The following is a 24,365-nucleotide window of genomic DNA, read 5'->3' on the forward strand; positions in this document are numbered from 1 at the left end:
ATCTTATCTGTTGTCAAAGTCCGTGTGCATTTGTCTTGTAGAATTATGCCTTCAGGTGGTAGCTAACCATCCCAGTGCTCAGTAATTACTCTTTGGCTTATTTATCAGAATGATTGTGTTACTGCCAGCATTTGAAGAGTTCTGTGTAAAAGAAATTCACATGTAATTCACCTTCAGTCTTCTATGCCATCTATTAGCTGGCATTTCTTAACACCACAAACTGTCTTCTTCAGGACACATACTACCTGGAAGAATAAAGAAAGAGGTAATTTTATTTTTTTTCAGGATAAATATTTATCCTGAAATAGAAGCTATTTTACCTACATCAAATAATGAAAAACTTCAATCAGTATACAATACAGGGTCCTGGCTCACCAAGATTCACCTTAATTTTCATTTCAGTTCAAGTCAGACATCTTATTCACTAAGTATCCATTTATGCTTAGAAAGGGTGATGTGGGGTACACAAAATTTTCAATTAGAGGTCATTATATACGGCCTAGAACAATCATATTTGGTTGTTCTTTATGATGGTTATATGATATAATCCTTCAGGAAAAACAAACAAACAAGCCAAAACTCTGTTTCTCTGTTAAGTCACCTTTACCTCAGACAGTATTCATATAGGGTGCTTGTTAAAAAATGCAAAAAACTTTGAGGGGGTGGGAGGGAGAAGAGTATCTCAAACAAAATTAAAGACAAAAATATGAGACTTTAAAATGTCACCCTTCTCAATGAAGTCAGCATTAGAAAGTCACAGGAAAAAGCTATGGCTTGTAGTCTATTGTGTGATAAAGACATGGCATGGCTGATAAAGGGAAGGTTTCCTGGCTGCCCATGCTCACAGGTCACATTCCCTCACCTGAAATGCTTCCCCCAGCCTCTCCCCACTGACCCCTGGTGATGGCACTGCAGTCTCAGGGAGCTGCTGGGCTTCAGTTCAGGATAAGAAAAGCTGCTGATTCATTACCATTTAATGACCTTCCAGAGTGGGAGCTCATCTCAATAGTATATTAAAGCAATCCATTCAGGTATAACAGAATGGATAGGCCAAACTAGATCAAAAATCCCTGAGCCATACACTATTTATTGCCAATTGAAAGATAAACTTGACAGAAAAAGCTACTTTATATTTGCCTTCTGGTATAAAACTATTTCTAAATCTCCAAAGATATATTTAAAAACTCTTTCAAAGCCACCTGTCAGTCTAAGGTCTGTGGGAAGAATGGACTTGTAGCTCAAATCTTCAAACACTGTAGATAGCATTAGTTCTCAGTGTAACATTACAGGATTTCATATATTAAATTTATATATATATGTATAGATATATGCATATAAGGTATATATTTATAAAAAGTACATTATCACGGGAAGAGGACTTGTTGATATTAAACTTAAGAAAATTGGGGAACATTTACCAAAGCAAGTATACAATTCTCAACCTTATTTCTGAGCATGGTTTGCTCATAAATAGATATGAGACATTTTTTTGGCCATATAACCCCTTCCTATTACCAGTTTGGGAAAGCAGTAGTTAAATTTAGAATCTGAGGCTATGGTCAGAGATGAGCAATTAGTCAGTGAAAAATAGGCATGTAGTAATATAATCCCAATATTTGTTTAAAAAAAGAAAAGCACTTGTGCTCTCTCCTGGAACAACAGAAGAACAAATTGCATAGCAGTACTACTGGCTGTGCTTATTCACTTGCATGCAGCTCTATGCAAACCAACCTTCACCTTAGTTCCGAAAAATGATGTATCTGCAAAACACTGTAAAGAATTCTCCTGTGTTCCTTCGGCTGAGCCTGCTGCTGGAGATGAGAAACAGAATTTAAAACCAGCTTTTGCATATCCAATCATTATAAAGAGACTAGAGATCATTATTTGAATTTGTTTTTTCCTGAAACAAAACAGAGCTTTCTCTCTCATTATATTTTAAAAAATAATTCCACAGGTCTTGTAAAATGTCTTTAGAATTTAAGCACTAAATGACTGGGTGGCATAAAGAAGAACAAGTTGATTAAATGCAGAAATGTGTAGGAATGAATGTCGAAATTCATATTTGTTACAGCTTATATTTTGGGAGACATCCTGCAATTTGCCCATATTGTGTTTGAATGAATAGTCTCAAGGTATAGCATAAATTTTAGGAATATATAGTAGAAAGCTTTCTTCATACAAATTCCCAACACTTTTAGGCAACACTGCTATCTACTGGGATGCTTGTTCAAACCTTATTGAAGCCCTGAGAAATGGCAGGGAATAAAATTGTCATGGCACAAACTTGGCAACAAGAGTGCCTGGATGGGTGAGAGCCTGACCAGACAGAAGAACCACAGGTACGTTGTGTAAAAAATTAAACCTTGCACTTGTAGCCAGCCAACAGCTAAAAAGCTGCTTGAAGGCAATGGGAACAAATACTTTGAAGGAAGGAGGTTTCTCCATGTTCTCCCAACACTGATAGGTGTCTGGACTAGTACAAGGGCACAATCAGTGATAAAACTTGTAAAACTTGTCTGAACTGAAAAACCAATATGCTCATGGTTTTCAAGTGAAATGAAACTGTTTCAACAGCAGAGCCAGTTACTGTATTGGTCTTTCTAGGAGTTAATTTTTTCTGCAAGCCCAAACTTGTTTGAGATACCTGTGGTGTGATTGTTTTATAAAAGTCATAGTTACCCGCAGAAGCAAATCCACGGTTACGAAAAGCTGGACATCTTTTCAACATACCACCTAACAAGTTTTTTGCCAAGTGCTTTCAGAATAATTGTATTCACTTTATAGACACAATCATAAAAGCTGGAACTGTTAAAAGTAGGACCCTTTAAAGAGGAGAATATTGATTAAAATGAAAGCTACAAATTCTATAAAGTAAAAGTATGCTGGACATGCTTAGAAGTTCTTTAAATTGCAACCTTAGTCTAACTTACAGATAGGGAGATCTTGTTCCCTTTCATTTGGGGTTGGGAAGCAGAGTGGGCTCAACTGCAGAACTTGCACATACATTTTCAATTACTCTAGTGACTAAACACTAGTACTAGACTGTCTATATCAAATCAGCTGCAAAACAGTGGATATAAAAGCAGCATTCTCCTGCCTAGATGATTATACCTGTTAACACAAAAATTCATTTGATGTGAGGAATTCCAGGAGTTGTCTTTTTGATGTCAAGTATGAAAGGGAATACACCTCATTAAATGGCACATCAAAAGGATGAAAATGCAATCATTAATCTATGTTTTATGACATTCTCCTAACAATGTATTGTAGAAATCTATATTGCATTAAATAGCAGAAAGTCCCTGAAAAATTCCTTGAGTGGTAGAAGGACTCTTCATACTTCTCATTTTTTCTGTCTTTTAAATTTCCTGAGCCCTCCATCTTATACCTGAAGATAGCCTTACTCATCCTCTTCTCACTGATGCAATTTTAAAGTATGCACAACAGAGGCAAGGTTAGAGATGTAAAACATAAACACATATGCGCTGTGCTTAAATCCTTCATCTTGGCAATAAATTGCTGCATTTAATCTGTTTGACTCTGAGCATACCGAGCTCTTGGTGCAGTGTGCATACCCAGCCCTAAATTAAAGCAGGCTAATTTCTTCTCTGACTCACCCAGCTCCTCCTTCTAATGTACTGAGGAATGTCTCTATGTCTGGTGACACCACCCCAATGTCAGATTTAAATTGCATTAGATATTGTTTCTAATTAGCAAGGAAATCCATAGCTGGCAAGTAGGGCAGGTCTCCATCCTCACTAGCAAGAGAGAAATGGGCTGTAACTTTGGGTCAAGATCTCCAGCCCTGACTTTAGCAAGAACTGTTGTAGTTGTGGGCAATTTGCCTGACAGGACTAAGCCTGTAGCACTCAGCATCTCTGCTGCTTGTGCAAAGGAAAAGGAGTTATCTGAAGCTTGGAGGTATTTGGAAAGAATCTGCCAAAACAGGAACAAATTCCCCCAGGTAACACCGACGCAGGCAGTTAAAACTGTGAGTTAATAACAGCGCTGGATCCCTCACGCGCTCTCCTTGCTCCATCCTTGTGTCAGGTCCAGATGAGACACTGGAGGACCTCATTCCCCTGTGCCAACCTGCTGCATCTGCCCACAGATATCTGAGTTCCTTTGCAGTATCTGAGCATTGCAGTGCCTGGAGAACATCAGCTTATGTGGGGTTTGTTTTTAAATAAAGCCTCTCTTCATTGTGGGGTTGGTCTTAAAAGTCCAAAAATCGGATTATGTTTTCCTATAATCCTAGTTCAACACAGTAAAGCAAATAAAATTTCCCTGAATATCTTATTGACAAGTTTTCTGGCAAGGATTTTCACTTAAACAGAAGCTGAAAACAGATATTGCAGGAAGTTCACAGAAGTTTCCTCCTTTTCTAACCTGTAAATGAGAATATTAACACTGGAAATATGCTTCCACAGAATTATATTTATCCAATAAGAATAATGTTACTTATTTTTGCTATTAAAACCAATCAATATAGTTGGAAATAAACATGTAGATGTTGATTAGACTAGAGAAAATACCCTTCTGAAAATATTTTCTTTCTAGCAACTGAAAATAAATACTAAAGAGGGAAAACCAGTCTTAAATATGTGCTTGCCATAGAGGAATTTGGAGAATTTAAGGTTTCAGGCTGCAGGATTTGTCAAAGAAAATTCTGTAATTTAAAAATCTCCTGTATTACCTACTTACAGAGACAGACATCGTTCAGTCATGAAACAAAAGTGATGTCATATGATTTAACAGGATAATTAGCTATTCATATATCCATTATCAAATGCTAAGAATAATCATGCAGTATTTCTGAGATACCTGTCGTAGTTGAAAACTTACAAAGAAAAATGTTAGTAATTCTGAATGAAGGATAAATTCAACATTTCTCTAGTCTTTACATGAGCTTTTGAAGAAGAAAAACAGAGTTTTCTATGTAATATATGCTTTTGATAGCAGTCATTTACATATACTTACTACAAATCCAAAAATTATTTGGCGAAGAGGGATTGTGATGTTTAAAAAATGTGCTCTATGTCTGTAAATGGAAACCAAACCCGCAGGTGAAAGACCTGACTAGAGGGCATCAAGGTCTTTCCAGGCCCACATGGGCTCCTCCTGGTGAGCCTGGGGTTGCCTGACACTGAACTGTCCCCAAGACAGATATTCTTTTCCCTTATCCTTTGAAGGTTTTACTACTCAGCAGGTATCTATAATCTTGCCTTCTATATTGAATTTGACACAAACTAGAGCTCTGCACTGTGTTAAAACCTGCTGCACACACCCACAGCACAGTGGGGTGGCAGGAGGGATCTAGAGATGAGAGGAAAGACTTGCACCGTCAAGGATCCAGAGGCTTTTGTGATTAAAAAAAGGCAAAAGATAAGGGTGATCCTCAAAATGTTGGACTTTTGTGGGAAATGAAATCCCATGGCAACAACTCAAGAATGCATTATGAGATCTATCAAGGGTTGGTCTCCGGGCCAAGTGTTCTACTGTTTTTGGAACCTCGAAGTATTAATTGTAATAATTGATTGTGGGAGAATAATACAAGTGGGTATTGTTTCCTTGCTAGGCTGGCAATGAGAGGTGATTTCCTGCCTGCTGTTTCTAATCTGGTAGGGCACAAGCAGAAGTGTCTGTCTCAGCACTGTCCTCAGGTGTGCTTCACACACAAATTCACACACAAAGCTGGGAAGCTTTCTCTAGCAGTCAACAAGTCAGAAAAGCATCAGCACGGTGGCTTTTGCCCAGGCAACGGAGGTTCAGGTCTTAGCAGTTTTCCTCAGTGCTCTGTGAAACAGACCCTCACTCCTCATGCAGACAGATGAGTCGAATTAAACCCTGACATATGTACGTGTAATGGCAATTTTGCTTATTAAACAAGCTGAATTCATCCCACACTGCTTTAGTAGAGCAGCTGATGTTAAATCACGTGTACAGGGTCGCAGCAGCACCTGTAATGAACCCACTGCTGTGTATCTGAACCATTGCTCCCTTCACTATCAAAGCAAATGTGAGCTACCAGTTCCCAGGTGCCTTGAGCCACGTCCAACCCTTGCAGCTTGCTCAGCTGAGCTCCTGCTGCAACCCCCCACTCCCACTTACTGTTTATTTGCATTCAAAAGCCATACACATCAGATTATGCATTAAAACATGCTTTGACTCAGCTAAGACCTGTTTGAAAGCCTAAGAGGAGTGAGAAGGAGGTTCTTTCCAGTAGCACTTCACAGGCAGGGAAGGAGAAGCTTTAATATCCTCTGCCTAGGCTTCACAAGGTGAGACCTTGTCTTCCATCACCATAAACTGCTCCCAGTCTTTCTCTCTCCCCCACACAGTAAATAGCACAAACAGTAATATACTTGTCAACAAACGAGCTGAATCAAAACAGAATTTTTCTGAGTCACTTCTTAAATAATGGTAATTAAAGAGAAAGCAATACTTCAAAGTTTGTACGCAGACTTTTCAGCATTCAGCTAGGAAAACATCTTTGAACATCCCCCTTTTCTCTCAGGTTTTTCTCCCTTTACTCTGAAGGTCAAAGGTTTAATTTGTATGCTCGTCGCTCTCTTTCACTTTCCAACATATCCCTAATTGAAATTTGACACATATACCCATTAGCTGAATTTATTCTTTTTCCATGCTTCATTAACAATGCTCTTTGCTATATTACGACGCTAATGCTCATCATAAAATGCTCTCCTATGCAATGTGGCTTACAGTGGATGGTGATTGATGGTATCAGGTAACATGGAATCTAGAAGGTATAACTTTAGGTGCTGAAATTGCAAGCTGTGGCAGGAATCTCAACAGCTAGGGACAGATCCTGACTTTGCAAGGTCTATTAGAGGGTGTAAAATGTCAGTAACTTCTCTGACGCTGCAGCATAAGCCCAGCTAAAGCAGAATCCATCCACACCTGTGTTCTCTGAACCTGAGTCTGTCACGATGAACTTCTGGCTGAACTAGATCATAATCTACATTATTCACCTGAAATGTTGAATATAATTTTCACTACTAAATTGTCTACAATTGGGTCTTGTAACTAGAGAATGAAACTCAAAACCATAAATGCAAATGAGCTTTTCATTTAAAACTGCAATTTCCTTTCTGATGTACTGTACCACTTGTCCATGAAGTTCTGTCTTTTTCGGAAAATGACATTTTCCTATGGTGTATAAGTTTCATTGGGTTGTCATGGAAACTGGTTCTCTCTTTTTCTTTCTTTCTCTCTGTCCCCAAGTCTTTCACCTTGAGAGGAAAATGGTTGTCATTTACAGCACATAATTTTGCAGGTTAAGCTTTCTATGGTCACTCAGATGGTGATGAAACACAATCCCAGAGTTCAGGGAGAGGGGAAGAGGGGAGAGTGCTCACATATTTGCAAAGGGGACAGTCAAATTCTTCAGTGTCTTTTACCCCCACTTCAGCAGCAGGGGCAAAGGCTGTGAGTGCAAGACGCTGAGTAAGTGACCCAGGCTCTGTGCTTTGGGCCATATTTACACAGTGTGGCAAAAAGGCGCTGGCTTCTCCTGCCCCTGCTCTGACAGGGGCTGAGCTGGGCTACACCTGCTTCAGGAGCCTGGGCTTGGTGGCCCTCAGCAAACCCACACATCCCCCTCGGAGCCAGCCTGGTACTGGACACATGGGAGGTTGTCCTGAGGGAGAAAAGGGTGACTGCTTGCCACAGTGACCCTGAGGGCTGAGTAAAACAGAAGGGCAGGGAGCCCACAAAGAGCCTCAGAGAGCAGAGGAATGCCTTTGTAGCCCAGGAAACTGGGCTCGGTTTTTCTTAATAGTGGCTGAGGTTAAAGCAAACTCTCTTAAGGCACGGAGAGAACATTGCCTCAGGAAACAAAACATTGTTTGGAACAATTTACTGGGTATTCAGTCCAGCCAAAGGAACATACCAGAGGAAATGGGGGCTGGAGAGGGTCAGGGCTTGTTCTTTCATTCAAATCTATAGACCTTTCCCCTTGCCTAAGACTGGTTTGGTTTAGTCCCCATGCAGGGCTCATGTGTCACAAGCTGTATCCTGCAAGGAAAATATCCATAAGCCCGGGCACCAGCACTAAGTGGATACTCTTGCAATGGCTGCACTCAAGGGATCAGGAACTAGTGACAGTGTGCCCACCCATGGGTGCCTTGCCATGGCCACATGACGCAGTTGCATAAGCCAGTCCTGAATATGATGCCTTAAACTCAGGACCCAAAGCCATTCTGCCATCCACTTAGGTAGATTCTTCACCTGTATAATCTGAAGTGTATAAAAGAAACATTTGTCTATATGGAAAGTATCTTAAGGAAAACTGGAAGGCAGCAGCACAAGCAAAAGGCCTGCTGCTTTTTATGGCCAACCTGAAATGATAAAAAATGGCAATCCTCACTGAGCTTTTAGCCAGGGGAGGCTGAGATGGGTTTGGGTAAATTTTGGATAATTGTCTGAACCTCTGGATGTTGCCAGCATTATCTGAGGTTTACCAACCACTTGCTTTAGCCCCTTCAAGCCAATTAGCTAATGTGTTTAAATGCTTGAGGAGTGATTAGTCATGAGGAGTCATTTTAGTAGCACATATTTAGCAGGGAGAAAAATGGATGCTAAAATGGAGGTTATTTAGCAAATGATCACTTGAAAGCTAAAAGTAGTAGAAATAAAAGGTTCATTGGGTGTTTTCTTTTTCTTTTTTGCACTACCAATTTCACCTATGGGCAGCCGTGCAACCTTATATTCTCTGTGTTAGAATATTCAGGCCAATAGAGGATTTTTTTTCAGCTTTTAATGAATAGCACTGCTTTGTGATGCATGATGTGAAAAGAAGGGGTTTGAAAAAGGCTTTGCAGGAGCACTACTTTGCACTTTTACCTGAAGAAGCACGTGTTAGGTTTTCCAGCTGCTTCCTGCAGATGTTGTACATATGCTTAAAGGTCAGTGTTCTTTTGAGAGCATCCATAGCCCCACTTACATTTAGATAACAAACAAACATCTCATGCCAAGAAAAAGTGTTTTAAATAAATAATGTTACAAAATTAAGATCTCTAATCAGCAGATGGGGAATGAAAATCATACCTCTGAAGGAAAACCTGACTGATATTTTGACTGCTGTCTCAGATTTAGAGCGCTGGGATTGGTTCTGTGGGAAAAGACTTTGGAAATGGCACATTAGGAGAAGAAGCAGCTGCACCGCCACAAGGTTCTTGCTTCTCCAGCCACCCTGTCACTGACAAAGTTACCTAAGCATGATGCCCTGCCAAGGCTGCATGCCTGGCCCCACACAGCCTGCTCCAAGAAAACAATCAGCCTTGTGAGCTACCATGACATGGGAAAGTAGTCACTCTCTCAGAAGAATAATGAGACTTTGAGACATGAAATTTTAAGATTGCTATGATGTTTCGGGGAGGTGGGTTGGGAGGGGGGTGGAGAAGAAGAAAACAAATCAGATTGGGATCATTATTTGAATTTGTCAGAAACCCAGAATGCAAAAGGTGCTCATTTCAGTGCTGGTTCCTTTAGGAGACAGGGAGGAGAAATACAGCATAGCCTGACTCTAACATGCTGTCTGCTCTGAGAATTATTACACCTTACAAACAAAGTTATAGGTTTCACTGTGGGATTTTTTTTTTTTTTTTTTTAATGATTAAATTTGTCCTCTAATTGATAGCAGTATCTTTTAAAACACAAAATCTTGTAAAACTGAATCTAGGATTTTTACATTGTGATGTTTGAATCAGCAACAAATAGTTCTTCAGATTGCCCTCCAAATGACCTCCAAGAAAATGGAGGAAAAAGGAAGATTACAGTTGTAGTAGTCTCATATAAATTACTGAAAACTAAATTGCAACTCACAGGAATTTACCTTGGCATATTTGGTCTTGATATTCTGGTGCAGCCTATGTGAATTTCTATCATGAAACTAACTGCAGTTTTCCTTGAACCTGTGTGTTTGCCTGTGATCTCTGATCCGGTCACATACAGACCTGCTCAGCAACAGCTTGTACAAAGACAAAACTGAGCAAGTTATGATACTTTCATAATAGCCCCTTGCCCACCTGGCAGTTTATGAGAGGTTTCATCAACGTATTTACTTCACGTATTTATTCAAATACTAGGAGTGCATTAGCAAGCTGTTGCAGTACTTAAAAGTATCTGTCAGCTGCATATAAAGGAAGTGCATGCAATTACCAGTTCTTTCTTTATGGTGTTTTATTACAAGAAAGTAGCACAAATTGTCCCAAGTTCTGTTGCAGAATACAAACTTCTCAATATCCTAGTGAGTTAGTCAGGAATGTTTTATAATTCCAGTCTCTTGGTGTGCCCATTAAAAATTTTCAGGTATGTTTTCCTTTCCTAATGAAGATATCTAGTTCTCTTTAACAGCTCCTCCTCTTTAGAGTAAGTACATTAATTTTTATCCCCAAATTTGTCCACAGATGCACAGACTTGTCTGATCATCATGTCTAGGTTATGCTTACAGCCAGCTTTCTACAGGCTCAGGGTGACTTTGGGTTTGTCCCTTCATCTTTCCCTCTCTCACACAGAGACCAAGGTTGTCCAGGCTTCTTTTCACTCATCATGTGTCACTACTGTATTTGCAATACAACTTTCCTTCTGGAATGTGTTGGTACAGAAAAATGAGGCCGTCCTCTTGGTTAAGATTCCTCAAAAGTAGTAGGATATCGTTAAAGGAACAAACTGTGTATTGCTCCAAGGGAGGCTAATTGACAAGAATTCTGCATTTGAATTCTGATGCTCCCTCAAACAAGGCTGTGTTGCTTTGTTTTGCCTTTCAAAACAACAAACCACAACAACAAACCACAAGCAAGCTCCTCTCCTCCAAATGAACAAGCTGCATTTGTGTATTAGTGGAGTTTTCTGCAGTCCCCCTTTCACTGAGCTGAGGGATGAGGGCATGAGGAGCGGTGGGTGCATCCTATCAGCCCAGAGAGATCACTCGTGTTGCTGATCTGCTGCTGCCCCAGCAGGGCTCCATATTTTGATAAAAGTGAATGGAAAGCCGTTTCACACAATTACTCTGAGCTGCAAAAAAAAGGGATCTTAGACTGGGAGTGAAGCAATAAAATGTCTGAACCTTCTAGTAGTCATAAAGAAAAGCAGCTAAACGCAGTCAGCCAAGAGCAGGTAGTTAAAAGGACACTGAATGTCAGGCAAATGCCTGTGTTTTTGCAATGTATCTCACACAGAGAAGCATTCTTTCAGGTTTTAAGATAACTTAGGGAAAACACTGTAAAGTTTCCTATTAATTTCTAACTTTAAAATACATATTCAAAGGAACAGGGAATATTTACTGCACAGAGGAAATCTTCATTGCTGCTTCTGGGTCATCATTTCTCAGTGAAATCCAGCAGAAAAGGCACCATCTGACTGAGTTTGTGAAGACAGTTCTAGTGCAGTATCTGCTACCAGCTCTTTGGTACCCTGCAGCAAACTGGAGATTCAATCTGCTTGAGGAATAAATGCAGGGTACTGGGGTAGTAGAGGTCCTTTTGTCTGCTGCATTGATCCTGAACTTGCACCAGGGGAAAGGAAATTGAGTAGGCCATTCCTTCAGGCTGCCTGCAGACCATATAAATCAGTCTTGTTCACATGAAACACAGTAAATATTGTGATAATTGCCAAAGTCACTGCACTGATTTCTGCAGTTCTTCCATACTGAGCTGCAACATCCCAAGATGAAAGGATAAATGAATGGAGACATTAGCTCTGCTCGAGCTATCAACCACATGTACAGAGTGATTAAATTTTCAATGAGAAGGCACTGTCCATTTGCAAAATTATCTTGACTTGTGTTTAAAAAATGCACTCTAGTCACACAGTTGTAATTCTTGCTGGCTTTCCCTGCAAAAGCACCTCTCTGTGGGCATGGTGAGTTAATAAACCATAAAACAAAGGTTTAATTACAGGAAAAAAAATATAAGTTGGCTATGATTGGGAGGCTTATATACCTGATGTGTTCATTTTGGTGTTGTCCATGTACTACTGATCATACAACTCCCTCCACCTTAATTCAGTTGTGTTTGCAGAGTTAGGCAGTGGTGCCCAGGCCTCTGGGTTTATCTTCACTCCCAGTCAAACCCAAGTCTGTTCCCAGTTTTGGTCACTGTAAATTGATGCTGGACACTCATCTTCTCTTGCCAATACACAGATATTTCACTCATACCAGTATTACTGTGATCATGACTCTCTACATCTGTAGAAGGGGAAAATGGAACTGACCCGTTGCAATTCCATAAACAACCATAAATTTCCATTTTTCCTGAGTTTTAAAAGGGCTTTGTTTACTGCATTCAAAAACATTTTGAATATGGCAAGAAGTGACTAGCGTGGCAAGAATATTTCCAAGCCTCAAAGATCTTGCTAAATACTCAGTGCAAGAATAAAAAATGACTGAAATTATCATTATTTTATTACCTCTAGCTCCATTTTTAGGGTTACACAGCAGTTTAGCAGAAGTGTTCCCCTTCTGGTAACAAACAAGACATTTGCTTGGTGTGTAGGCAAGTGACCTTTGGGACTCATCTGAGGACAAGGCAAGGCACCAAAGCTAAGCCACAGAAGCAGGGAGCTGACAAGCCAGGACTGTACATGCCTCAACAGGTTTCACTCATTAAAAGAAAAATGTAAGCTCCTTTCCTGTGACTTGTACTGCACAGATAGAGCCCTGTGATTACATGGTGTGCCAGTGTACCCTAATTTCCACCAGCAAAAGGAAACAGGTCAGCAGAACAAGTGGCACCAAAGCAGAGTGCAGCCTCCTCAGCTGGAATCCTTCAGGTGGTACCTGCAGATTGCTTGAGCTTTAGGCACAGGGAAGACAGACTCTCACCACAGTGTAAAGAAAGGTGGATCTGAGATACTTCCCAACAAAATTCCAAGGAATTACCTGCCAGTTTGCTGTATTTTACTGACTGTGATGTTCTTGAGTATTGCTCACAAAAGAAAACAACTTGCTCTATCTTTTTTTATTACCCAATGCCATGGGCAGTGACATGTAAGGGCATAGTTATGGACATATTTATTTGGTCTTCATCTCCGATGAAGTAACAAATACTTGAATTTTATTACACTCCTGCTTTTAATACTGAAAGGAAATAACATATGTAGTTTATAATAGCCAAGGAGAAAGACAGTGGATTTTCTTGTATTGAAGATATGACAGTTGAGAAACCACAGGAAGGCAAAGGAGTGCAAATATGGAGTGATGATCTGAAAGCAGGAAATAATGCAAAGGTGCAAACGAGTAGATGGAGGAAAAACAGACTGCTCAATAGCTAAAAGCCAGCTAAGGTATGATAATTTGAGTGGGAAAGGAGACTTTGATGATCTCAATTTAAAAAATGAATTTTCTTTATATGGAAAAAAAATGGTAAGAAATGCGGGAAAGGAAATTTTAAGGGAGTTCTATTTAAACTTTTCTTGCAACTTTCTTTATATATATATATATACATATCTATATATGTGTGTAAAGTCCTCCTCTTTTAACTGTTCATAGGGAGATTATGATAACTAAAGATCCCTATCTCTGATAGCCTTGAGATAAGGAAAAGAATCACATTTAGTTGGATCTCTCTTCTATTAAGCAAATAGCCCAGCAGAAATGTTGATGCCTTCTGGACTGCTCCTCCTGCTTAAGGCAGAATATTAAATATTTTAGTGACTTTTGTTATGCTGAAAGAGTTCACGGTTTCTGTCAAATGGATCTTCATATAGAAGCAGAGTTCACTGAGGTTGATGAGCCTACTGGCTGCCTGTCAGTCATGCTAAAATAAAAAAGGCCATTCTGCTCCTAGAATGGCTATGACAGGTTAAACAAAAGGAGCTACTCACCAAGGTACGAGACCTTCACAGACAATGACTTGGATTTTGGAGTGTTGGGTGCTCCAGAGAGAACAGGGTCCATTTTTCTTCTCTGAACTCATTTCTGATGCAGGGGGCTAATAATCACACTTGGAAAAGGTGCAGCTGAGAGGTGCTTCTGTGTGCAGTACTGAGAAGCAGCACACATCCCTTTAGGCTGATGATGAGTGGGCTGCAGTAAAACACCAACCAGGCCCTGAAGATTGGAGCTGCACAGAAGAGGGAGATAGGGTTACAACGGCACTATTGATGTACTCCTGACAGAGACAATCTCAAATGCTTTGAAAGCAGAGAAACATAGAAGAAGGCTATGTCTGAAATAAAAATGAGAAGAAATATGCAATGTGGGAATAGTGGAAGTGTGTGAGCAGAGAAAGCAAGTGGATCATCAGAGTAAAAGGAGACCAACCAGAATTTTCCTTTGGAAGCTGTCCCATCAGGATGCCTTTATACCTTCCATTGACAAAGTGGAATCAAGATGCTTAATTATCTCTTGTGATCTGGATGCAAACAATTCCTAATCCTTGCCTATTTGACCTGGCACTTTTATTTCTCATGTTTAAGCGGACAATACATCAGAATTTCTGTATTATTATTGTTATTATTATCACCAAGACTTCAAACTCCTCGGCAATGAAAGAAATATTTTGCCACCACCCAGAAAGCCTTCCTTACCTTGCAGAATTAGTCCCTCTGTTAATTGCTAAGAGGCAGAAGGTTGCAGAAGTTAACTACTAATGCTGTCTCAGTCTGCTTAATCAGGAAAGGGTCATATTACAGCTGAAATAAGATGTCCTTCTTATTAAGGCAATAAATTTCAGACTCAGATTAAACTATTGATCCAGGCACAGATTTGTCACAGAGGGCAGATCAATTAAAATTTCTGTTACCCACCAGTAAATGAGATAATTATTTGTTTTCCAGACCTTTTTGTATTTGCCAATTAACCCGTGTTTACTTGGCCTACAGGCTCCTGAGGAGAATGCCTGTGCTTAACCTGAGCACATCTATGAAGTTGGGGCCTTCGTGCCCCTCAGGATTAAACAATAGTTAATGCTTTTAGAATGTACCAGACAGCAGCAGAAAATCTGAGCAAAATTAATGTCCTCAGATATTCCTTACTTTAATTATAAGAGCCAAAAAACAGAAATCAAGCTGATTATGGGAAAAAGCAAATCAGAAGGAAAGGTAATATTCTACTGATGACTCATGTCAGTGCTCTAGATTATAACTGCACCTATAACGACAGTACATGAAAAGAACAGAAACCAAATATTTTTTAATCTGTTTCCTGTTAAATTGCTAAACTATTTCATAAAACCAGATTTCATTATTGAATTAGACCAGGAAAAGGATAATGACAAGATAAAGCAAATACACAGTCTCTAATTTGAGTTCAGTAATCTGACATCAGCTGAGTAGCAAAAACATGGAAGAGTTTTTAGTAAGGATGTCACAAAATTACTGAGTTTAGTAGAGAAGGCAAAATCTTTCACTGCAGATCTCGGTTCTGTGTCAAAGCTGAAGGAAGGTAAATTCTCCTAGTCAAAGGTAAAAAATTGACCTAATTAATTTTATAATTAACCTTGATAATTGAAAGGAAAAAGGGTCACCTTCACTGAGTTTGTTCAGTGTTTAGTTTCAGACTATAAGCAAACTCATTCCTGTTAATAAGGCTACTACTCCCAAATGTTGATGTAATAAAGTAGAAATTAATTAGCACATGCAAATGAAGACTGCTTTTATTATAATGTACCATAGTTCCTAATTTATTGTTCCAAAACATACAGCTATTTTAATATTAATTTTTGAAGATTCTATGTCTTAGTCACGTACAAGAAGTAGACTTCTATGAGAAAGCCTAAGTGAAGAAGTTTCTAACAGTAAGATTAGTATTTACTTGGAATGTGTTTCATACAAAATTAGGGGTACCCTATTTTTATTTGCCAAAGTTGTGAATAATTATTACTCAAAACACACTATCTAATATACTTTGGCTTACCTGAAAGGTGGGGAGCAGCTTCTGCTTTCATGTTAAACTGACTGGAATAGGAGAAGCTGGCACCTTACTTGTTTAAATCCTTCTTAAACTACAAATGTGGTAGCTTATTTACTTTATCAGAACAATTGTATTCACATCACTTCAATGTCATTCACCTGGGTAAAGTTCTCTGAGCTGGTAACACCCAGGGAGTTGGAGTTAGGTTTTATTCTTAAGATTGCATAATAATATTTTGACTTCCTACAGTAACGAGTTTCACACAAAGACCTCAAAGTCTCCGAGCAGCCTTTACTGTAGATAAATACAACTGTATCTATAAAGTAGAAGCTCAGAGGGATTTGCTCAACACACAGAGAGAACTTGCCTGTGATCACATAAAATGTATTTTATCATTACGATGGCCAGCTGCAGTAGAGCACCTTTACAGGCTCCATAAACCAGGGACGTTTTACTATTTCCTGAGACTTTACCTGACCATATTCTATAACTTCTTTCCTTCACACCCTGTGTACCAATTACAATACCCACACAGAATTCATTACACTTTCTTTAATTCTGCAGTACAAGGGATCACAGAGAAAAACTGTATCAAATCTGGTAGTATTGTGTCAAGGACCTGTGCAATTTTCTTGGTTAGACTGCTCAGGGAATTATCTTGGCTTGTACTATAGAAATTTAGAATTGTCCTCTAGCTTTTTCAAAAATACTTTAAAATGATCTACCTACAGCCAACAGCTGGTTCCCAATATGACTGCCAGTTTCAATAAAAAATCTCTTCAACAGCCTGCAGAACCCGTTTCTGGTATCACTACATCCAGCTTTACTGAAGCAAATGCAATACTTTTAAGATATATGTCTGTTCATCACTAAAGGCTCATAGAATGAGAAAAGGGAAAGTACAGCACGTTCTACCCTGTGCACAACAGCAATACCTCTCCTATGAAGAATCTGGAGACCTGCTCCTTATTTCAATTTATAGTGTATTTTAGCTCTTCCTCTGTTACCTTTGAAACAAAAGAAACTAAAACTTATGATTATCTGTAATAGTGAGAAACTTCACAAGTCACAAACCCCATCCTTTGAAAACTGAATGCCCTGTTCCTTCCAATGACTCCTTCCCAGAACACATGGCAAACTCACTCCAGACACCATCTGATGGACAGCCCAGGATCCAGGAACAGAGCACGGACTCTTGTTCCTGACACCCATGGCTGGCCAGGAACTGGCTGCAGCCTGTGTCTGCTCCAGCAGCACAGCTGGGAAGGAGGCAGAATGACCCTGACTTACCTTACTGGCAGGGAGGCAGGGACTAAAATTCCCATTAGCAAGACCCAAAAGAAGCACAATCTTAGGAGGGTTTAATGCTGCTTTACTTTATTTCGACCAGTGTCTCACTCTTTTTGCATGGTCCTTATTTTACTCTCTAGTTTAGCAAGGAGCTGGTGAGGCCCACTGTGCTCTGTTCTCCTTGACAGGGATCCGTGATGGCAACAAGGATTATCTCCAAGGGAGCCAATCACTTCAGCATTCATCTGACGGGTTGCTGCAGAACTGGTATGACTTCTGAGTTCAAAATTATGCTGAGCAATGTCTTAAAATAATGTCACAGAAATTATTTGATCGCACTCATTAATTAACAGTTGGAAATGACTGAGGAAGCAGAATTATTGAAAATGGGAAGCCGGTTCTTTTATTTATCACACAAAAGTGAGAAGTAAATGTTTTATCTCTATACAGAAGCATAATATGGTGATCTATAAAAAGACAAGGGAAGCAGAAAGACAGAATGCAGTCTGTTCAGAAAAGAGCTTTGTATGAAAGACTAACATTTGAATATTTCCAAAGATTTATTTTTTTTTATTTTCTGGGATAGTATGCAGGCATCTCACCAACTTCCCCAAGATTTATTTTCAAGTAAACTAAAACATTCCTGATGGAAAACCCAATTCTGGTGAATTAAAATTTTCCTAGGGGTCTTGAAAACACCAGCTAAAAGGTTGTACAACATCCAGCCTCTTGTAACCAAAAAGTGTAAGGTTTTTTAAACTCATCTGTTTATGTTATGCGTTCATTTGAGGAAATTGCTATGAGCTTGAGAAATCCTTAGAAAGTTATTATTCTTTGATCAAAGTCAGCTTGTGTTTTTCTTAGTTTGAATTATATATGTACCTAATTTTAAAGCATACAGAAAGTCAAGAAAATACAAGAACATGCTTCAAGAACAATGGCCAAAAATACAAACAAATACCAAAGATGGGAGCCATTGAAATATATATATATATATATAACCTACCATTGTATTTGGCTGTAGAGTTGAATACTGTGCTCCTTTTATTTAGGGTGTTAAAAGAATATTTACATATTCCTTCCAGATTTGTGTAAAACATTGTTTCATCCAAGACTGGCTGGGTATCCCACTAAAGAGGAACAGCAGATTTGCTTTCAATAGCACAGATGTATGGAAATGGAAAGCTGAAATAGGTGCACTGTGTTCTGAATGACATTGCTCTTCTTTACCACAAATCACACCCATGAAGGAAAGGGTACAGATCTTCAATTAATCTGCAGCTGGGACGTGCTGTATTCCAGAACAGTGTCACTGCCTGTGACTGGGACTGACTTGTGTAAGCTGTTTGCGAGTTAAGATCCTCTGCCAGACTTGTTGCTTCCTTTAGAAGTGAGTGTACAGGATTGCAGTGTCAACATAATTCATGAGTTGACATTGAAACGATATAAAAATACATTCATTTATTACTGTCTCTTAACTACTTAGCAAAAATCCCCAGAACATTTGCAAACATTTTCTTTTAATAAAAATAACTTGTTAAGTGTAGGAAAACTGGAGGATGCAACGGGAGATGAATGGGAGAACATGACAACTTTTAGAAAATGTTTGCATCAAGAATACATTTTTAATTGAAGAAATATGAATCAACTATAGCGGATGTATCTGCACAAATATTGATATATTTTTATCTATATATCACAGGAATTGCCTTGAGGCAAAAATATATAAATCATCATTTACAGAAAACCCTAGAAGGAATTACTTCCTGTTATTTAAAATTCATCTCAAGAGCAAAGAAATGCCGTAAGAAAATTGCCCAAGATTTTCTATCCTCTACATATGCAAATATTCATTCAGTCATTTTTCTCCCTTTTCTTGACATTTACTTTGTTCACATCCATGATAGGCCCCTTCCTTCTCTTTTGGAGAGGGGGGGCATGAAGCCCAACAAGTTAACTGTTTAAGTTCCTAATCTGTAGTTCTTGCAGACTTTTCCATTTATGATCAGTGTTTACATGAGAAGGAAATGGCCTGGCAGCCTTAGCACAGTACTAATAATCCTAAATCCTTCAAACCAATTGTTTTGGCTATTCTTCTCCTTTTGAACAAACAGAGGGAACACAAGCTCTGGATGTGAGTCTCCTTATACAGAGTTTTGCTCTTTACTGCTTCTGGCCCTAGCTGAGAACCAACCAGAAAAGTCCTAGGTAATAAAAATTCTCACCCTTAGAAGGTGGCCTTATACCCATGAGTGTAAAGAGCGCCCCAGTTTGTTATTATCTCCCCCAACAGCATCAGCTTTCACTCCAGAGAATTACTCAGTGCAACACTTGAAGGCAGCCAACAGGATAACAAGGTATTGTGGGTCCAGGCAGTAAAAAGGAAATGCTGCCCCAAATCTATCTCATCTAATTTTGCACATACTCAGAAGCACCACACATCCCCCAGAAATCCTGCAAGTGGCTCACGATCCTCATAACGTGCTGGTTAGGAGAGGCAGACTTTCCAATACTTGATGAATCGGTATTTAAAACACTGATTTTAACACCTGCAAAGGTGTTTAGAACAAAATTTGAATTTTTCTTTTAAGATAAACACAATTTTATGACACAGTAAAAGGCAGAAGTAGTGTTTTCAGAAGCAGTACACATGGATAAGTGTCCAGGACTTAAATGAGATTGCATGCTTATGCAACTTAAAACAACTACAGAACTGTGAGGGAAGTACAGTGTACACAGATAATGTTTACAAATGAAGAACAAAATGTAGATAATGTATATAAGCATGACAAGAGGATCAGAACATATTATATTCAACTTTCTCCCAACTAATGCAAAAAATTGAAAGTTACATTAAAAAAAAAAAAAGACAAAATCCTAATCCTACAGTTATAGTTCTTGGGGAGAATGAGGACTGGTGAGACTTTCCTCCCAGGAGAAATGGAAGATCTGCTGCCTGCTCCTTGCAGTGTAGGCCTCTGGTCAGGACAAGCAGAGCAAGGGCTGGGTGGTGCAGGGCTCTGGCAAGCTGGGAGTCACATCTGATCATCATCTTCCTTCCCAGCTCAACACTTTCTGGCCCTTCCTGGCACTGAGAGGACAAGGTGGCAGGCTATGGTTTTGTCCTTCCCCCCTGCATCTTGTATAAAAATGAGCTGATGGCAGTGGCTGGATTCCTGACTAGACAGCTGTTAAGAGAAGGGGAGCATCTTTGTTTGCATATGGACACACATACACCATCCAACTCAACACAGCCTCAGTGGTGGGCAGCACTATTCCTCCAAAGCAGCACATCCCTGCAGGACTTCAAAAGGGGGAGAAAATTCCCACCATGCTTCCCTGTCCCCTTTTTCACTGTCTTTCACAGAACATGCAGGCAGAAGTCCCTGGTTATAAGCATAATTTTAGTATATGCATAAAAGAAAGTCCTTCCAAGAATTGTGATTATTGGTTCAGAGTTCAAAAGAAAATGGAGAGCAGCTGAAGTGAGATAGGAGATATATTGTGGATCGAAGCTGCTTCAGACACAATTCACTGCAGGAGGCTGGAGGCTATGCCAAAGCACCAGGAATGGAATGAAGAATTTTTTAGTTTGTGCTGTAGCAAAATACCCTTAAAAAAAAACCCAAAACCTGAAAGTGAATAGGCAGAAAACTGACATAAAAACCTGATTCACTCAAGGCATAGGCTGAGAAGCAGCACTTTGGTTTGTATTCTCACCACTTGCTGCTCACAAAGAGCAGGGAACACACCAACAAAGTACCTGATAACTGAGCTCATAAAAAAGAATCCAGGAGCTCTATGTTTTGAAGGAATTGCTTTAGAAACATGGAAGCACTGAGCAAAAGGCTTACAGCTGTCAATGCACCTTTTTCACTTGCAGGCTGGTCTCTCCAGTGCCAGCAGATGAAAGGATATTCAGTTCATGCTCTGAGCAGCATTTGCATTTCCTCTGGGTCTTGTGGGCTCCTGCGATTGACCAAGTCACTTTGCAGCCACACCCCCTCATCTTTTGGCATCTTGGACTCCTACAGGTCAGTGGATTATGAAATTATCTTTGAAGGAGAGAGACAAGTTGTTGTTGGTTTTCTATCATACACCAGCCTTTTTTCTAGATGGTGGGGATTGCAGCATTGCTTACATTCACTTTAGGGTCTGTGAAATGGGACTCAAAGAGCAGTACTGTAGGAAAGGACTAAAATGTGACCCAAAAGCAGTTATTGCAGCCATCCCATAGTATTTTGCATCAGCACTTTACCAAAATTCCCTGGTATCTTTGACATGATAGAGCAATTAATCCTATGGTGTTTCAGAGATATTTTAGGACATTTTCCCAGGCAAAGGAAAGGGGTTTTGTGTCAGTTTTGCAGGCCTGGTTCTTAGTAGTTGGGGGTGGGGTGGGGCACAGAGGTGCTATTTTCCCCTTTGGTAACATTTTTTCTGAGATCATGTCAGAGTTACCTGGAAATACAGTTCTACATTACCAAAAAACATGCCATCACTTTTTTTTCCCCTTTGGTACAGAGAAGGAAACACATTAACATTTCACAAAGTCACGTGGCTCTGAGCAGTGTCCCCCATCTCATTACAAAAGCCAGTGTTTGTTAATCAAGGACACAAAGACTGATAAATTGTCAATTGGAAACTAACGTGTTTCTGATAGAAGAAGTTGGTGCCAAACTAAAGACTTTTGAGCTTCCTTATCATTAGAATGAGAGCTACCTCAATTCCTATTTTACTTCCAGCCTTTATTGTTATGCTGGGAAGACCCAAGATAGCCCAAACTCTGTAGGACTTAAAATCCGAGTCCAAATCCAAATATCACACCTTCTGCCTGTCTCTGTTTCTTGTGAGTTTGAAGTCATTGGTGTTTGAGATAATTTTTCATGTCAGAGCCAAAGTGAAGCATCAGAGCTGGCCTTTGCAGGAGTGCAGATCAGATCTGCTACAGCCAGTAGATACTGGCAGAAGTGCTAATGAGAGACCATCACAGCTCACAGCATCTGCTGGGACAGATAAAGCAAACCCACTTGCATAAAAACATGGGGAGGAGACGTAAGAAAAGGATTAAAAACTAAGCAGAAGTATATTTATACATTTAAGAATAATGCTGGTATGTGCAATGCACATATGAAAGCTCACAATACCGTATTTAATGATTCTGTTAAAAGCTTTGGGGAGGTCAGCTCAGGTCACAGAGCAGAGATATTGTGAGCACAAAATGGAGAAGAAAATCTCGTAGGAAAGGGAAATGAGAAAGTCAAGTGAAAAGAGGGCATTTAACTTTTTGGGGAGGAATTCTTAAAAGAGCTGGATAAGATAAGAAAAATTAATGCAACCTGACTTCTTCATTTCTTATTAATGTGGAGCAAAAAGTGTAATGAGGATATGTGAGAGATTACAACAAACATATTGCAGGGGCACCTAGGAGAGAGAGAAAATCCCTGAATCACTTGCCAAGGAGATAAGGAAGCTTTGATATAAAAATAGCAATGACTATCAGCTACAGATGCTTACTACCTTTGTTCGTCTACCAAAGAAAGGCCCATCAAGTGAGAGCTGGTATTTCCAGTTTCATGTCTGATAACAGATCTACCTCAAAATGAGACCTCAGGCACTGGGGCACAGCTCACTGTACAGGATTTTTCCAGCACTCCCAGCCTTCATTTTAATATCCTACACTTTAACAGCTGCAGAATAAAATAAAAGCCTATCAAATGGAAAGTTATAAAAAGAAACTCAGGTCAAAAATTCTGGTTTTGGCAATGTACTTCAGCAGTGGCCATAGGCCAAAAGTAGTCAACTCAGGTCACAGAAATCCCTGGGATGCTGTGCTGGGGTGGCACCACCTGGTAGGAGTGGAGGGCAGAGCAGGACTGCACCATTTCTGACAGCCTGGGACACACAGGGCTTCATCCCAGTTCACAGAGAAACCCAGGAAAGACCAAGAGAGAAACTGCCAGTAGAGAGAAGAGAAAAGCTCCTGGAGGATTTTTCAGTAGCAGCAATCTCCTCTGGACAGTCCCAAAGGCATTAATTTGGCCTCCAACCTTCCACATATTTAGCTGTGCCAGCCTATCCCCTCCAGGAATCTCCGTGGCTGACCAAGAGAAGGTAAGGCAGGGCTGTCTCCTGCAGCCGTGTGGTGGCTCTGACCTCTCTGCCAGCCCACCCTGCAGAATTTCATTTTCGCCATTGTGCTGTCATGTTAAAATGAGAGGGAATCGTGTGTGGAACTGCTCCTGCAGCCATGTTACCCTGGCAGAAGTCAACAAGAAGCTTCTGATGTGTTCCATACAACAGTGCTGAGCCTTGAGATCCTGAGTAGTATGGTATTAACATTTCCATTCTGCATTTTCAGAACTTTCACTTTAATAAAACAACATATTCCCCAGAGCACAAGACAACAATTTTCAGGCCAAATAGAATTAATGAGGCTGAGTAATGTTTGCATCTTTCAATATTCTCAATCCTGTGAGCAGATATGTTTATGTTCAGCAATCAGAATACAACAAAAAACATTCATTTTTACCATATCACTTCAGCTGAGCTTGAGTTAAAGACTAAAAAATTTTGTGCTTTGCTTATTATAACTAATACTTCAGCTGGAAAAGAACTTTAGTTTTGTGGTCCCAATTTCTTCATTTTTGTGCACTTTTAAACATATATGCATGTGCTAGCATATTTCACAGGCCTTTTGATGTTTTATTATCTCTGTATGTGGGTGGTTTGTTTCCAGCTATAGTTTGAAGTGCAAATTTCCTTCTCAGTTTTCCTATGTGAAGGTTAAAAATACAGTCATGAAATAACCACCACATGTTTTCTTCCCTGGATTTCTGAAGCACAAATCTAAAACAAGGTACTTCTCTTCAAACATTTGCATTATTAAAAAAAGTACCCCAAGAAATGAATAAATAACAATCAGCTGTTAAATAAACAGAAAGAGATTCAAGGCCCACTATCCCTAGATATTTCTCCATATCCCTGAAGCATTAACTATAATGCCCACCCTGATAAAAATTTCTTGGGAGCAACAAGCATAGCAGTAAAAGGAATCACAACGGGTTGGAGATTAACTCAGCAGCTGCTGTTTCCAGCCCACTGTGTGCTTCTGGGGCTTTGCATCTTATTGTGACTCATATGGAAATGAGGAGATGGATCCCAAACAGAGCTTTGCTTTCAAAATCAGACATAAAGTCAT

The 24,365-nt window shown here is 39.6% G+C and overlaps 1 long non-coding RNA gene across 20 annotated transcripts in view; it reads left to right on the forward strand.

Moving 5' to 3' along the window:
• Positions 1 to 24,365, forward strand: part of LOC138113569 (uncharacterized) — a 212,736-nt gene that overhangs the window by 151,464 nt on the left and 36,907 nt on the right. For 18 of the 20 annotated variants that reach the window (XR_011152257.1, XR_011152245.1, XR_011152248.1 and 15 more), the window contains 2 exons: positions 17,353 to 17,431; positions 21,048 to 21,198. This is a non-coding gene — a long non-coding RNA (uncharacterized lncRNA). Of the gene's footprint in view, positions 1 to 17,352; positions 17,432 to 18,249; positions 18,502 to 21,047; positions 21,199 to 21,688; positions 24,018 to 24,365 lie in introns of those variants that run through there. The other 2 variants (XR_011152246.1, XR_011152240.1) reach the window with 2 other exon arrangements.

This window comes from Aphelocoma coerulescens, chromosome 7, assembly GCF_041296385.1.
Source record: "Aphelocoma coerulescens isolate FSJ_1873_10779 chromosome 7, UR_Acoe_1.0, whole genome shotgun sequence".
Taxonomy (NCBI): Eukaryota; Metazoa; Chordata; class Aves; order Passeriformes; family Corvidae; genus Aphelocoma; species Aphelocoma coerulescens.